The sequence below is a fragment of the Ailuropoda melanoleuca genome, chromosome 12, assembly GCF_002007445.2.
Source record: "Ailuropoda melanoleuca isolate Jingjing chromosome 12, ASM200744v2, whole genome shotgun sequence".
NCBI lineage: Eukaryota > Metazoa > Chordata > Mammalia > Carnivora > Ursidae > Ailuropoda > Ailuropoda melanoleuca.
The window spans coordinates 38,063,729-38,080,543 of NC_048229.1; the positions used below are offsets into that span (position 1 = coordinate 38,063,729).

At 41.6% G+C, this 16,815-nt stretch overlaps 1 protein-coding gene across 1 annotated transcript in view; it reads right to left on the reverse strand.

The window, feature by feature from the left end:
• ZNF573 (zinc finger protein 573) overlaps nt 1–14,640 on the reverse strand; it is a 70,194-nt gene extending 55,554 nt beyond the window's left edge. Inside the window, 2 exon segments of the mRNA XM_034638440.1 lie at nt 1,536–1,617; nt 14,532–14,640. The gene's annotated coding sequence lies outside the window, so the exon portion shown is untranslated.
• Between the last annotated feature and the right edge of the window lie 2,175 nt (nt 14,641–16,815).

The following is a 16,815-nucleotide window of genomic DNA, read 5'->3' on the forward strand; positions in this document are numbered from 1 at the left end:
TTCAGAGGGGAGGGGGTGGGGGAATGGGATAGACTGGTGATGGGTAGTAAGGAAGGCACGTATTGCATGGTACACTGGGTGTTATACACAACTAATGAAGCATCAAACTTTACATCGGAATCTGAGGGTGTACTGTATGGTGATTAACATAATATAATAAAATAAAATAAAAAAAATAAAAAAAATAAAAATAAAAACATCCTATCACAGTTTTCTTCTTTTGACAAATATATTGAAGGGTCACATAGCACTCTAACTTAAGAGTTATAATGAGTTATAATTCATCTTTAGGTGATTAGGTTTGTATGTGTTAGGCTGGACAACTACTCTAGGGTCTTTTCACAATTCTTGATCTCTGTTAACTCATTAATTATAAGTTTATTCTCTGTTATGGCCATCAACAATCCCTCACTGAAAACTTTTCTGGTTTCTGAGTTAGAGGATACTAACATAAGATAATCCAGAATTTTATAAAAGTTATTAAATTCCAGCACATCTAGTCAGCAATAAAAGAGTTATGATATTTATCATTTAGAAATTCCAGGGGCACCTGGGTGGCTCAGTCAGTTAAGCATCTGCCTTCAGGTCATGATCTCAGAGTCCTGGGATTGAGCCCCACGTCAGTCTCCCTGCTCAGCAGGGAGTCTGCTTCTCTCTCTCTCTCCCTTTCCCTCCACTCCTCCCCCACCACTGCTTGAGCTCTCCTTCTCAAATAAATAAATAAAATCTTTAAAAAATTAAAAAACTAGTATACCAAAAAAAAGAAATTCCTGGGGTGCCTGGGTGGCACAGCGGTTAAGCGTCTGCCTTTGGCTCAGGGCGTGATCCCGGCGTTGTGGGATCAAGCCCCACATCAGGCTCCTCCGCTATGAGCCTGCTTCTTCCTCTCCCACTCCCCCTGCTAGTGTTCCCTCTCTTGCTGGCTGTCTCTATCTCTGTCAAATAAATAAATAAAATCTTTTTAAAAAAAAGAAAAAAAAAGAAATTCCTTACCAAAAACTATGATCCATATATTTGCAAGTTCTAAATCACATGTCCATTCAATTTTAAAAGCCTCACAAAGCATTAATCTCAATCTACACTAAGACAGAGACCATTTATTACCAGGCTTTGTCACCTGTCCCTAGAAAACTCATGTCTATGAGAATGTCAGAATCTTTCCATGTTTGGCCAAATGGGAACCTCATCTCTAATTCATCAGCTTACAATCCTGACATGGGAAGCTCAAATCATTTCTTTACAGGACTTTATTTTTTCATTCTTCCATCACTGCTCTTAAAATAAGTTGGGCACATAAGAGATAATGAATATTCTGGCCAGTATATACACATGAACACAGGTTGGAAGAGACTGGGTCACAGAAAGAGAACATGAGGTTTCTGCAACGATTATTCACTGGTATAGGGAACCAATAATTGATTGGGGTGTTTTCTGGTAGAAAGTTTCCAGGATAATTAATTAACACATTTATATCACAAGAATGAATGAAATATAATCAAAAAATTTATTTCAACAAGAAGGGAACACCAACTTACATATGTCATGGTTTGATTATCTGCAAAAACTGATCAGTCCTCCTTGGGGCTCCTCTAGTGGAGAAAAACAGAGAATCCAGAACTGGGAAGGAAAAAGAGACCTGTGAGAGCAAGCATGCTTTAGTGTTACTATATAAGAAATTAAATGTTTTGCTTCTCCACTCCATTTTACTTAATACCCCTACCATACAAACACGCACAACTGTAAAAGATTAGAGGATTTTAGATAAATTGAAACTTCTTCCTCTAATTTCCAGGAAATGCAGATACTTCAGCAGACAGCTTTCTGGGCAGTCCTCCATTTCTGGGAAGTTGCTCTGCACCTGAGACTGGGCTGCTCAGTCCTGCCCTGAACACATCCTCCTCTCTTCATTCACAGCCTTCAGGACTGAAAAGGACTACACCATCCAAACCACACCTTACTTCCTGACTTTCGGATCAGTGAGGGTGAACAGGTTGGAAAAGGCATGCAGGTTAGGGGCACCTATGTGGCTCAGTCAGATGGGCATCAGGCTCTTGATTTAGGCTCAGGTCATGATCTCGGGGTCCTGGGAACAGGCCCCAAGTCCGGCCCCCTGCTCAGCGGGGAGTCTTGCTTGTTTCCCTCTCTCCCTGCTCTTCCTCCTACTTTCTCTCTCAAATAAATAGATAAATCTTTTAAAAAAATTAAAGAAAAGAAAAGAAAGGTGTACAGGTTAGAAACACCATAGGCAGGGCTCAACATTCTGATTCCAGAAAAACCGACTGCTGAAAAACATTATGAAAAACATTACATACAAAATGTGAAGGGAAAATAATGAAGACGTGGAAAATATTACAGAAATATTGTCAGAAAAGTCAGATTATGAAACCATATTTACACTATACTATTTGTAAAATATATGCATATCTCAATATTGAGAGGCTGACAGATCATCAGGCTCCAGTAGACAGAAAAAGTTCAGAAAGCTATACACTCATACATCAACAGTGCCTTTTCCTCTTGATTTTTTTCTTGGAAAGTAATAATAATCGCCTACATACAAGAGACAGGTTTCTTTGCTGCTTCAATGACGTAGACATTTGAAGAAAAGATTTCTTTGACATAGGCATTTCATAGTACTGATGAATAAAAAAAGAGAGGTGAAGATCACATGGCTAATCTTTAGCCAAAGTGTATGCGTGTGTACACACATGTGTGTGTGTGTTCCAGAATATTGTTATGCAATTTAAGTCATAAACTCTCAACATTTCACCAGGGATCAAGTAACTAGATACTTAGAAAACAAAGCTGATGGAAAAAACCTAAAGCAACCTCAAGGTCATGCCTCAATAACCAGTTTTTTGAAAGTATACTCTTGCATTAGACTTGAACCTAAAACTTACACATTTTTTTTGAGGGAATCAGCCTGAGATGCAGGAAGATACATCTGGATCTCTACAAATGAACATCTCCAGTGCTGAGTATTGAAGTACGAAGCGGGGAGCCATGAAAGAGCGCACAGATATCGGAAGATAAACGGAAGGGGGAGGGAGCCGCCGCATTCGGGCGCCGGAAAGCAGTAGCCACCGGCAAGGGGGAGTGGGCAGACTCGCGAATGGCACCTGCGAGAGAACAGACTGGGACCGTGAGCAGGGAGTGCACGCCACCAGACTTGAACGGACTCCGGTGTGCTCACTGGAACCAGACTGAGACTGGGAGCTCCAGGAGCACGCGCTGGGGGGGGGCAGCTGGTGGCTAGCGGTGTTAGAAACCCAAAGGACAGAGACGCGCCGGCCCTGGAAGTGAGGGCTGGGACGCCAGGTGTGGGGCACACATCCTGGGACGCTGCAGGGTTGAGCAGCACTAACAGTAACACAGTTAAAGTGGCCAGAACATCAGTGGAGAACGGGCCGCAATCCCTCTGTTCTGAGACAGAGGCTGAGATTGGGCCGCTGCTGCTCTGACTCTCAGAAGAGGCACAGCAAAACACCAGGGAAAGCCACCAGAAAACAAAAGCCTGGAAATACTGGCTCACGGTGTGACCATCCCCATTCCCCCTCGCAGGGGACATGGAGACTCTACCCAAACAGGGTTGCCTGGGTATCCGCGCGGCAGGCCCCTCCCCCAGAAGGCAGGCTGAAAAACCAAGAAGACCACATCCCGGGGCACCTGGGTGGCGCAGTCATTAAGTGCCTGTCTTTGGCTTAGGGCGTGATCCCAGCGTTCCGGAAAGGAGTTCCTCATCGGGCTCCTCTGCTGGGAGCCTGCTTCTTCCTCTCCCACTCCCCTGCTTGTGTTCCCTCTCTCGCTGGTTGTCTCTCTGCCACATAAATATAAAATCTTTAAAGAAGAAGCCCACATCCCAGATCCCTATAATACAAGGGTGCATGGCCTGGGTCCTGGTCAATAATTTGGGCTCTGGACAACCCTGCAACCTCTCCTCATCAGAATGACGAGAAGGAGAAGCCCCCCCCCCCAGCAAAAAAAAGACAGTGAGTCTGTGGCCTCTGCCACAGAAATAATGGATATGGATGTAACCAAATTATCAGAAATGGAATTCAGAGTAACAATGGACAGGATGATGGGTAGACTTGAAAAAATATTAACGAAAATGTTACTGAGAATATAGAATCCCTAAGAACAGAAATGAGAGCAAATCTGACAGAAATTAAAAATTCTATGAGCCAAATGCAGGCACAACTAGAGGCTCTGACGGCCAGGGTCGCCAAAGCAGAGGAATGTATTAGCAAATTGGAGGATGGGTTAGTAGAAGAAAAAACGAAAATAGAAGCTGGACTTAAAAAAATCCATGCCCACGAATGTAGGTTACGGGAGATTACTGACTCAAAGAAACGATCCAATGTCAGAATCATCGGCATCCCTGAGGGGGTGGAGAAAAACAGAGGTCTAGAAGAGATATTTGAACAAATTGTAGCTGAAAACTTCCCTAATCTAGCAAGGGAAACAAGCATTCGTGTCCAAGAGGCAGAGAGGACCCCATCCAAGCTCAACCAGGACAAACCTACGCCACGGCATGTCATAGTGCAATTCGCAAATATTAGATCCAAGGATACAGTATTGAAAGCGGCCAGGGCAAAGAAATTTCTCACGTACCAAGGCAAAGGTATCAGGATTACGTCAGACNTATCAGAATTACGTCAGACCTGTCTACACAGACCTGAAAGGAGAGAAAGGGTTGGGGGTGCATTTTTAAAGCTCTTTAAGAGAAAAACATGCAGCCAAGGATCCTTTATCCAGCAAGGCTGTCATTCAGAATTGATGGAGAAATAAAGACGTTCCAAAATCGCCAATCATTAACCAATTTCNACCTTCCAGAATCACCAGTCACTGACCAATTTCGTAACCACGAAACCAGCCCTACAGGAGATATTAAGGGGGGTTCTATAAAGGTAAAAAGGCCCAAGAGTGATACAGAACAGAAAGTCACAATCTATAGAAACAAACATTTTACTGGCAACATCACATCATTAAAATCATATCTCTCAATAATCAGTCTCAATGTTAATGTCCTGAATGCTCCCATAAAACGCCACAGGGTTGTAGATTGGATAAAAAGAAATGACCCATCCATTTGCTGTCTACAAGAGACTCATTTGGAACCCAAAGATACATTCAGACTTAGAGTAAAGGGATGGAGTGCCATCTTTCACGCAAAGGGACCTCAAAAGAAAGCTGGGGTGGCAATTCTCGTATCAGATAGATTGGATTTTAAACTAAAGACGATAGTTAGAGACACAGAAGGGCACTATATTATTCTTAAAGGAAGTATTGAACAAGTGGATATGACAATTATAAATATATATGCCCCCAACAGGGGAGCAGCAAGATACACAAGCCAACTCTTAACCAAAATAAAGAGACATATAGATAAGAACACAGTAATAGTAGGGGACCTCAACACCCCACTATCAGAAACAGAACACCCTGTCAAAAACTAAGGAAAGAATCAAAGGCTTTGAATGCCATACTCGATGAGTTGGACCTCATAGATATATATNCAGTAAAGGGATGGAGTGCCATCTTTCACGCAAAGGGACCTCAAAAGAAAGCTGGGGTGGCAATTCTCGTATCAGATAGATTGGATTTTAAACTAAAGACGATAGTTAGAGACACAGAAGGGCACTATATTATTCTTAAAGGAAGTATTGAACAAGTGGATATGACAATTATAAATATATATGCCCCCAACAGGGGAGCAGCAAGATACACAAGCCAACTCTTAACCAAAATAAAGAGACATATAGATAAGAACACAGTAATAGTAGCTAGGGGACCTCAACACCCCACTATCAGAAACAGAACACCCTGTCAAAAACTAAGGAAAGAATCAAAGGCTTTGAATGCCATACTCGATGAGTTGGACCTCATAGATATATATATAGAACACCACACCCCAGAACCAAAGAATACTCATTCTATTCTAATCCATGGAACATTCTCAAGAATAGATCATGCTCTGGGACACAAAACAGGTCTCAGCCAATACCAAAAGATTGAAATTATCCCCTGCATATTCTCAGACCACAACGCTCTGAAATTGGAACTCAACCACAAGGAAAAACCTGGAAGAAACTCAAACACTTGGAGGCTAAGAACCATCCTGCTCAAGAATGACTCGATAAACCAGGAAATCAAAAAACAAATTAAACAATTTATGGAGACCAACGAGAATGAATACACAACGGTCCAAAACCTATGGGATACTGCAAAGGCAGTCCTAAGGGGGAAATACATAGCCATCCAAGCCTCACTCAAAAGAATAGAAAAATCTAAAATGCAGTTTCTATATTCTCACCTCAAGAAACTGGAACAGCAACAGAGGGACAGGCCTAACCCACTGACAAGGAAGGAGTTGACCAAGATTAGAGCAGAAATCAATGAATTAGAAACCAGAAATACAGTAGAGCAGATTAACAGGACTAGAAGCTGGTTCCTTGCGAGAATCAATAAAATTGGCAAACCACTGGCAAGACTTATCCAAAAGAAAAGAGAAAGGACCCAAATTATTAAAATTATGAATGAAAAAGGAGAGGTCACNTAAACAATCTGGAAGAGATGGAGGCCTTCCTGGAAACCTATAAACTACCAAGACTGAAACAGGAAGAAATAGATTTCTTAAATAGGCCAATTAACTATGAAGAAATTGAGTCAGTGATAAACAACCTTCCAAATAATAAAACTCCAGGCCCAGACGGTTTTCCTGGGGAATTCTACCAAACATTCAAAGAAGAAATAATACCTATTCTCCTAAAGCTATTTCAAAAAATAGAAACAGAAGGAAAGCTACCAAACTCATTCTATGAGGCTAATATTACCTTGATCCCCAAACCAGGCAAAGACCCCCTCAAAAAGGAGAATTACAGACCGATTTCTCTAATGAATATGGATGCCAAAATCCTCAACAAGATCCTTGCTAATAGAATCCAACAGTACATTAAAAGGATTATCCATCATGACCAAGTGGGATTCATACCTGGGATGCAAGCATGGTTCAACACTCGCAAATCAATCAATGTGATACATCATATCAACAAGAAAAGACTCAAGAACCATATGATCCTCTCAATTGATGCAGAAAAAGCATTTGACAAAATACAGCATCCTTTCCTGATTAAAACCCTTCAGAGTGTAGGAATAGAGGGTACATTTCTCAATCTCATAAAAGCCATCTATGAAAAGCCTACTGCAAGCATTATTCTCAATGGGGAAAAGCTGGAAGCCTTTCCCTTAAGATCAGGAACACGACAAGGATGCCCACTCTCGCCACTATTATTCAACATAGTACTAGAAGTCCTTGCAACAGCAATCAGAAGACAAAAAGGGATCAAAGGTATCCAAATCGGCAAAGAAGAAGTCAAACTGTCTCTCTTTGCAGATGACATGATACTCTATATGGAAAACCCAAAGGAATCCACTCCCAAACTATTAGAAGTTATAGAACAATTCAGTAAGGTGGCAGGATACAAAATCAATGCCCAGAAATCAGTTGCATTTCTATACACGAATAACGAGACTGAAGAAAGAGAAATTAGGGAATCCATCCCATTTACAATAACACCAAAAACCATACGTTACCTTGGAATTAACTTAACCAGAGACGTAAAGGACCTATATCCTAGAAACTATAGATCACTTTTGAAAGATATTGAGGAAGACATAAAAAGATGGAAAAATATTCCATGCTCATGGATTGGAAGAATTAACATAGTTAAAATGTCCATACTACCCAGAGCAATCTACACTTTCAATGCTATCCCGATCAAAATACCGAGGACATTTTTCAAAGAACTGGAACAAATAGTCCTTAAATTTGTATGGAACCAGAAAAGGCCCCGAATCTCCAAGGAACTGTTGAAAAGGAAAAACAAAGCTGGGGGCATCACAATGCCGGATTTCGAGCTGTACTACAAAGCTGTGATCACAAAGACAGCATGGTACTGGCACAAAAACAGACACATCGACCAATGGAACAGAATAGAGAACCCAGAAATGGACCCTCGGCTCTTTGGGCAACTAATCTTTGATAAAGCAGGAAAAAACATCCGGTGGAAAAAAGACAGTCTCTTCAATAAATGGTGCTGGGAAAATTGGACAGCTACATGCAAAAGAATGAAACTTGACCACTCTCTCACACCATACACAAAAATAAACTCCAAATGGATGAAAGACCTCAATGTGAGACAGGAATCCATCAAAATTCTAGAGGAGAACATAGGCAACAACTTCTATGACATCGGCCAGAGCAACCTTTTTCACGACACATCTCCAAAGGCAAGAGAAATAAAAGATAAAATGAACTTATGGGACTTTATCAGGATAAAGAGCTTCTGCACAGCCAAGGAAACAGTCAAAAAAACTAAGAGACAGCCCACGGAATGGGAGAATATATTTGCAAAGGACACCACAGATAAAGGACTGGTATCCAAGATCTACAAAGAACTTCTCAAACTCAATACACGAGAAACAAATAAACAAATCATAAAATGGGCAGAAGATATGAACAGACACTTTTCCAATGAAGACATACAAATGGCTAACAGACACATGAAAAAATGTTCAAAATCATTAGCCATCAGGGAAATTCAAATCAAAACCACACTAAGATACCACGTTACGCCAGTCAGAATGGCAAAAACAGACAAGGAAAGAAACGACAATAGTTCGAGAGGATGTGGAGAAAGGGGATCCCTCCTACATTATTGGTGGGAATGCAAGTTGGTACAGCCACTCTGGTAACAGTGTGGAGGTCCCTTAAAAAGTTAAAAATTGAGCTACCCTATGACCCAGCCATTGCACTACTGGGTGTTTACCCCAAAGATACAGACGTAGTAAAGAGAAGGGCCATATGCACCCCAATGTTCATAGCTGCATTGTCCACAATAGCCAAATCATGGAAGGAGCCGAGATGCCCTTCAACAGATGACTGGATTAAGAAGCTGTGGTCCATATATACAATGGAATATTACTCAGCTATCAGAAAGAACGAATTCTCAACTTTTCCTGCAACATGGACGGCACTGGAGGAGATAATGCTAAGTGAAATAAGTCAAGCAGAGAAAGACAATTATCATATGATTTCTCTCATCTATGGAACATAAGAACTAGGAGGATCGGTAGGGGAAGAAAGGGATAAAGAAAAGGGGGGTAATCAGAAGGGGGAATGAAACATGAGAGACTATGGACTNATGAGAGACCATGGACTATGATAAACAAACTGAGGGCCTCAGAGGGGAGGGGAGAGGGGGAATGGGATAGACTGGGGATGGGTAGTAAGGAGGGCACGTCTTGCATGGTGCACTGGGTGTTATACGCAACTAATGAATCATCAAACTTTGCATTGGAAACCGGGGATGTGCTGTATGATGACTAACATAATATAATAAAAAATCATTAAAAAAATAAAACATATTTTTTTGAGATATAATTGTCATATAATATTAGTTTCAGGTATATAGCATGATTCCACATTTGTATTTATTGGAAAATGATCAACAGTTAAGTCGGGTTAATATTCATCATCATACATAGTTACATTTTTTTCTTGTGATGAGAACTCTGAAATCTCCTTTCTTGGCAACTTTCAAATATACAATACAGTATTATTATTACAATACAGTATTATTAACTATAGCACCATGCTGGACATTACATACCGATGACTCATTTATAACTGAAAGTTTATACTTTTTGCATGTACTTCATGCACTTCACCCGCCCACCCCCCCCCCCCCCCCCCCCNTTTTTGAGGGGGTGGAGGGACTAAATTCCTCATATAATTGTGATCATACAGTATTGCTACTTGTCTTTTTCTGTCTGATTTATTTCATTTAGGTTAACATCCACCTATGTTGTTGCAAATAGCAAAATATTATTTTTAATGGTAAATAATATTCCTCTGTGTATATAGCACATATTTTTCTTTTGATCTTGATGAGAATTTGTTTAAGTATATGAAGTTATTGATTCAATGGCCAGGTCTTAAAGTGCATATGCATATGAACATTTGTCATATTTTAAGTGGAATTTGTTTTCTAAAATGTGCACAGTTCATTCTTTTAAACAGTATTTACTTGGTCATGGAGAAGTACATTAAATTTGGATTGTTTTGCTAAATGGTTCTTGTTTTCTTCAGCTACCGGTAATACAACGTTCTCTGATTTTTATTTATGTCCACCACTGGATTACTGCCTAAAAAGATGGTAAAGTCTCTGAGAATAGTCTTACATATATTGACGCTGCTCTTATTGCCATATCCCTTTGTGAGTTTTCCTCACAGAGCTATTTCCCACCCTGTTAGTCACATCCTCCAGAAAGCTGATGAATTATTCTTAATTAGTTTCACTTACATCAACATCATGAGAATAAAACAGGTAATGTAGGAGTTACCATGTGATCCAGCAATTCTACCTTAGGTACACACCCAATAATAGAAAATACACATTCACCCCCCCAAAAAAACCCCAAAACAACTTGTACACAAATGTATTTATAACAGCCAAAAAGTGGAAGAAACCCAAATGTCCATAAACTGATAAAATGTGGTATATGCATGCCAGGGAATATTATGCAGCCATAAAAATGAGGGTTACTTTGATACAAGTTACAATGTGGATGAATCTTGAAGACATTAGGCTAGCTGAAATAAGCTAGTCACAAAAGGACAAATATTGTATGATTCCTCTTATATGAGATTCTTAGAATAATCAAATTCATAGAGACAGAATGTGGATGCCACTTTCTGGGTGGGGAGGCTAGGAAGTGTTTAATGGATAGAGCTTCAGTCAGGGAAGATGAAGAAGTTCTGAAGATGAATGGTGGTGATGGTGGCTACTTAACTGTATGCTTAAAAATGGTTAAAACTTTGGGGCACCTGGATGGCTCAATTGGTAGACCATTTGACTTTTTTTTTTTTTTAGAGAGAGAGAGGAGAGAGAAGAGAGAGCAGGAACGGGGGGAGGGGCAAAGGGAAAGGGAGAGAGAATCCCAAGCAGACTCCACACTCAGCATGGAGCCCTACACAGGGCTCAATCTCACAACCCTGAGATCATGACCTGAGCTGAAATCAAGAGTCCGATGCTTAACCGACTGAGCCACCCAGGCATCCCAAGCATGTGACTCTTGATCTCAGGGTTGTGAGTTTGAGCCCCATGTTGGGTGTAGAGATTTCTTAAAAATAAAAAAAAAATCTTTAAAGAAAAATCTAACTCTGAAAGACTGTCTTTTTTGACACTTGGTGCCCTGGTGACTAACAAGTTATTTCTATTATCTAAAAGATGTAAATATCTGGAAAGTTTTTCAAACCAGAAATTGTCACTTCTCTCTTCTACTCACATGCACATATAATAAAACTCATAGTCTCTTTTTGCAAACTCAGATTCTTACTTCTTTATGGTTTGACTCTTACACTTAATCAATGTGATCATACTCTTCAAATCAAAATAATATATATATACTAAATGGAAAAATATTAATGGGTTATCTCTGGGTTGGGAATAAGATTATTTTATATTTCTTTATCAGAAGCTCCTTAGGAACTGCATGTTTTACAACAAGCCTTCATTAATGCCATCACCAGAATATAAGGTATTTCAAAATATTTCAAAGACATTTCAACATATGACAAATGTTAAAATATCACAGAGGGTGGCTTAGTCAGTTGAGCAAGCGATTCTCTTTTTTTTTTAAGATTTTATTTATTTATATGACAGAGAGAGACACAGCCAGCGAGAGAGGGAACACAAGCAGGGGAATGGGAGAGGAAGAAGCAGGCTCCCAGCATAGGAGCCCGATGCGGGGCTCGATCCCATAACACCGGGATCACGCCCTGAGCCAAAGGCAGATGCTCAACGACTGAGCCACCCAGGCGCCCCATGAGCAAACGACTCTTGATTTCAGCTCAGGTCGTGATCTGCCCTCAATGCAGAATCTGCTTGAGATTCTCTATCTTCCTTGCCCTCTGCCCCTCCCCCACCTAGCTCTCTCTCTCTCTCTCCCTCTCGCTCTCTCAATAAGTAAATAAAATCTTTTAAAAATCATAGAGAAAAAACAAGAAGAGGTTGTTCATTCTTGTATTTATGAAACCTGAACTCTATGCATGACATGGGGAAGTATTACAAGGGAAACAAATTACACTTACAGTCCTTGAATATCCTTTGGTTACATCTCCCCAACACTTTCATTACCAAGATCCTACTGAAAATGAACACACTACAGGTAAGTGGCACTTGCAGACTGATCCTAGAATGTAATGAAGGTAGAAGAGTGTTTGGTACACAATAGATGCTTGATATATGTAGCTACACCACTACCCTTCCTCAATAAACAATTAAAATATTATTTTACGATGCACTCCTTGTAAAACTGCTTACAATAATACCTTCTTAAGTGAGATTCATATATAATTGAAACTTTTCCAGGGTATTACTGTTGATAAATACAAATATTGCCTAATATTATAGAGTGTACATTGTCCTTCTGTCCTAACTCTGTATAAACATAATCTTTTAAAAAAATATTTTAGAGAGAGAGAGAGCATGCACATGAATGGGGCAGGGACAGGGAGGAAGAGCATCCCAAGCAGACCCCGTGCTGAGTGGGGAGCTACTGTACTAGAGGCTCCACTTTATACCCCCAGATGATGACCTCAGCCAAAACCAAGAGTGGGATGCTTACCTGACTGAGCCGCACAGGCACCCCTGTATAAACATAATCTAATTGACTGCATAATATTCAACCATCTGGGTTAATCATTAAGCATTTCCATAACCCTGAACATTAATTTTTCACATAATCAAAAACAGGAAAATTGTCCTTGATTCTAGACCAAAAAATTTGAATCTTTTTGGGTTCTGTTTACAATAACAGAATACACAGGAGGATGTAAATGATAACCCAATGAATATGAGAATGTTAACAAGGTTTATGTCAATAGTACCCAACATCCATGAGGAAGAAAGCATTTCAGACAAAGGAAAACATGCCCTAAAACTAATAACTTTATGAAAGAAAAACTAGACCAAACACTGATTTTTTTTTGATGTAACAACTCTTTTCTCCTCATCAGGGTCCTTCTTTGGGGGAATGGCAGGACAAGGTAGGGAGTCATAGGACGCTAGGTTTTTCTTGGAGCACAGAATGACTTCGTTGCACAACATTCTCTAGGTCCACGCCCGCCCTGCTAACACACACACCCAAACAGACGGAAGTGGGACACCGTGTAATCTGTGTAGGCTTTACAGCAAATTCCTGCGGTCAGATCCCTGGGAACACCGTGGTTCTGAGACGCGTGGCTGCCCCTCAGAGCTGCCAAGTAAAGAATTTCCAAGACATTCCCAACCTCCAACTTCATTCTTAACGGCCATTCCTCTGTGGCAGCCACAAGTAACTGTGAGGAGAGAAGATGAAAGAAGCAGCAGGAAACCCAGAGCCACAGGACAATGACACAACAGAGCCACAACAATCGCCGCACAGGTAAAAGACCTGCAACCAAATGCACATCACACGCGCACAGCCACGCACCTGTCTCACCCTCACTTTGATGAGGGAACGGAGGGCAAGTTGAAGACAAAGCAGAAGCTGACACCCTGCAACCCCCCTCCCAATGGGATGTATGTGACATTCCTCAGGCACTCCTGGCTGCCCTAAAGCACAAAGAAACAGTCCTTACTACCTACAGCCCATTGACAAATCCTTGAAACAGGCATGGTGGCTTTCCTCTAGGAACTCAGCTGCCTCGATGTTAATACTTTGCTAAGGGCAAAAGGCAGTCCTAGCCTGACACCCCTCCCCTCCACCAAGATCCTGTAAGTCTACTCTAACGTATAAAAATTCCTTTGGAAACTTCCTTTATCTCTAGCCCCCCAAGATACATATTGGCAATCATCTCCCAAGCATATGGCCCACTGAAGGGTCTCATGACTCAGGTTTTATGAGACAGTAATGAATGACCTTTTCCCAACAACAGCTAGCCCCCTCAAGGTCCTGGAAACCTTGCTTCCAGAATTCCTTAGAGACTTTCGCTATCCCTAACCCCTTCCCAACTTGAAGGTATATAATGGGCCACTCCTCACAACCCCGGGGCAGCAGGTCTTTCTGCCCACGGGTCCTGTCCCCGTGCTTTAATAAACCACCATTTTGCACCAAAGACGCCTCAAGAATTCTTTCTTGGTCGTTGGCTCCGGACCCCACCCCACTGAACCTCACGTATAGTCCCCAACCTCATCAACTTCACAAGCGCACCTACTGCAGCACAGGCACATTTCCGCGCACGCACGCGCGCGCGCGCACACACAGCCCCCACACGCTTCCCCCCTCCCCATCTGTTCCTACAGACACACACCACCCTCCTCTGTGGTGTTTGAACCGCAGGCCTGAGAGCACGGTAACAACTGGCCACCCTATTACTGGCTTCCACGCTTTAAAGACTTCCTCCCCCACCCGGATTAATTTGGTTGTCCAAAACCCAGCCTGTCTGCACCCTGTGCCGCTTACATCCCGAGCGGAGTTCAACTCACCGAGCGCAGCGCGAGAACCGCATGAAAACGGAAGGGAAGCCAAAGAACCTCTGTGACCGCTGCCCTCTGGGAAATGTAGTTGGAGCCTGAATGTCCGTGGCCGCGGTAGCTTGTGGGAAAAGTAGCCCGAATTCCCAGAATCCTCGCTAGAGTGCTAGTTAGCTGCCGGGACCTCGCTGCGGGGGCTGCTGCAGTTCTGAGGAGTGCGCCCCGCGAGGGCTGGTTTTGTGACAGGGAAACAGAAGAGGGCGTGGTGCGCGCGTCCTGGTGGTCCAGATCAGGCTAGAAGGCAGGGCAGGGCAGTCCGGAACTGGCGCTTGTCGGAAGCCTCAGGCCTGTGGGTGCAGAGCCTCAAGGTAGGGTCACTGGTGCGGCCCCAGGGCTATGGCGGGGACTCTGGTGCAGCGTACCCTAAGGTAGCTGCAGCCTGGTGATAACATACGGGAAAGTAACTTTTGGTACTCCCGGGAATGGGCTGGTTTTCTCAACACACCGTGTTAGCTACATTTAATAATGGTGAGTGGAAGTGAAGTAATATTAATTTAATACTGTACATTAGGATACATTCAACACTGAATAATTAAATGTAAAAGTAATCTGGTGATAATCTTGTCTATGTTTTGTAATACTGGTTTAGGAATAGATTTTTCAAGCATAACCAAAGAGAGAAATAAGTATTAAGATTTGACTGGATGATTATTTGTCAGACCTCCAACTTAGTTCTACTTCAATATTGTGTTGGGTATTCTCGTCTTCTGCCTCTCCTTATAAACCTTGGTAACAGTCTGTCGATCTCCACAAAATAGCTAGCAAGGATTTTGTTGTTTAATGTTTTTATGATGAAAGGGTGTTGAATTTTGTTAAATAATTTTCTAATCAGTTGAGATGATCATGCATTTTTTCTTTTTTCAGCTCTAACCCTGTTTTTATGCAAGAATCATGTTGATGTAGAGGAAGTGTAGGGGTGGGAAAGAATTTTAGGTCTTAGTCTCTCAGTTTGCCTGCCACCGTGGAGCTGTGACCTGCACAAGTTCGTCTCAGGTCCTTTCCTCCCTCAACCCGTTAGGTGACAGTAGAGGGGGCTGGGTATTCCCCTTCCTCCAAGTTGGTTAGTCTCCGGTAAATTAGTTTCCTTTGAGGGGAGGTGGACAACAGACTATCTAAAATATTTCAAAATGGTTATTTTCGCCTCCCCCTGCTAGAAGTGTGAGGGGGATTTCTTCTGTTCTTCATTCTGAGGAAGTGGTGGTGTTCTTAGAGGTTCAACTCAAGAAAGTGAGGACCTGTAGGAGTTTTTAACTTTCAAGATAATCCACACTCAGTTTCCAGCAGTTCATCAATTCCTACCAGTCCCTGGCTCTAGCAGCTTCTCTTTTAGGTTATTTGTGATTCTCTTTGCCTGTCTCTCCAGTTCTCAGACCATTTGTTTGCCCTCTGACCTCAATTCTCTGAGGGAAATAAGAATTATTAATTTTCAGTTTGCTTAGCTTTTTTTCTTGCTGTGAGGATAGTAGTGATTACTTACAAGATTTTTCCATTTTGGAGCAAAAAAGCAGAAGCCCTCCTGATTTTGTAATAATAACTTCTGTGTAATATGCATGCCTAAAAGCACATATAGCCTGAGTACTGCTGAATGGATTTTCCGAAACTGAACACATCCATTTATTTAACTAGTATCCAGATCAAGAAACAAGTCATTACCAGCCTCCCAAAGTACGTCTTCACGCTCTCTTCTGTTTTCTTTCTCATTCTCCAGGAATGATCACTATCCAAATTTCTAACAGCAAAGATCGGTTTAGCAATCTTTCTGTTTTATATCAGTGGAATTACACAGTATATACTCTTGCATCTGAATTCTCTTGCCCAACGTTATTTGTGTGATTCACTGATTGCATGTTGTTGCATGTAGTTCTAGGTTATTTATTGAAGTAGGAAGTGTTGGGGTGTAGAGCTGATGACCAAGAAAGAATTCTTGAGATATCTTCAGTGTAAAAAGGTGGTTTTACTAAAGTATGGGGGCAAGACCCATGGGCAGAAAGAGCTGCACTGGGGTTATGAGGAGTGACTGATTATATACTTTCAAGTTGGGGGGGGTTTACAGATAGCATAAGTCTCTAAGGAATTTTGGAAGCAGGGTTTCCAGAACCTTGTTAGGAAAAGGTCGCTTATTATTGTCTAATAAAAACCTTAGTCATGAGACCCTTCAGATGTATATCAGTGGGCCATATGCTTGGGGGATGATTGCCAACATATATCTTGGGGGGTAGAGATAAAGGAAGTTTCC